The sequence below is a fragment of the Marmota marmota genome, unplaced genomic scaffold (assembly GCF_001458135.2).
Source record: "Marmota marmota marmota unplaced genomic scaffold, marMar, whole genome shotgun sequence".
Taxonomy (NCBI): domain Eukaryota; kingdom Metazoa; phylum Chordata; class Mammalia; order Rodentia; family Sciuridae; genus Marmota; species Marmota marmota.
In genome coordinates, this window is record NW_026000229.1 from 24150684 (window position 1) to 24151656 (window position 973).

Here is a 973-nt window from a genome sequence, read left to right on the forward strand (position 1 = left end):
AGGAATCTAAAAGGTGGCAAAGCCTCACAGCTCAAAGTCCATGCACAGCAGGAAAGTGGCCAGAAAATCTGACAGGTAGAAGCCTGAGAGAAATACTGGAAAAGTTAAAGCTGAGGGCTTATAACACCCACAGGCCCAGAGAAAGGTCAGTGTGAGCTGAACAGCTGTTCCATCTGATGCCAGAGGCCTTGGCTGTTGTCTTCTACAACCAGGCAACTTAGGCCTCCCTGACCAGCCCCACCTAGAAAAGCCAGTTCTTCTGTTCTTAAAGGGGACTGATGTGTTTGTGGCAGGGAGCCTTAGAGAGCAAAGCCATCTCTTAAGAATGAATGGGAAGGGAGGGAGAGAGTGGTGCAGTCTGTGGCAGGGTGGGTTTAACTAGCTCCAAAGGAAGGAGCTGTGGCTTCAGCCTCAGCCTCCATGTTATATTACATGCGTTTCTTTTGGAGACAGGCAGGGGCCTTGGCTGCCAGGGACCCTGACAAGCCGCAACTTGAGCTGTGCTTTAGCGCCCAGGCTGAATTGGGAGCGGTATAAAGGGAAGAGGGAGGGCACTCGGGAAAGGGGGTGGCGTGGGGAGGCGGAGGGGAACAGCATGAGCAAAGGCATGAAGGAAGAATGAATCTGCAGCGCGTTGAGGATGGCATGGAGACTTCACTGATTGGAGCTGGGAGTTCTTGCGGGGGGATGGAGGCAGCTATGATTGGATAGTTAAAGTGGGGCCAGATTTGGAGGGCTTTGAATGCCCGACCCAGGAGCACTCAACCCAGCTCCTGACTTGCGATTTCCGTTCAAGACCGAATTACCTCAAGGGTGGTTAATTCCAACGGGTGTTCTTCTTTGGGGGCTTCAGCAAAGTCAGCTTATCCTCTTACCTGCTTCAATGCTCTTCATTTACTCAGAGAGGAAGTAATCCTCACTTGTCGAGGGGAGGGGGGGGGATATTGACAAGTGAGGATTACTTCCTCTCTGA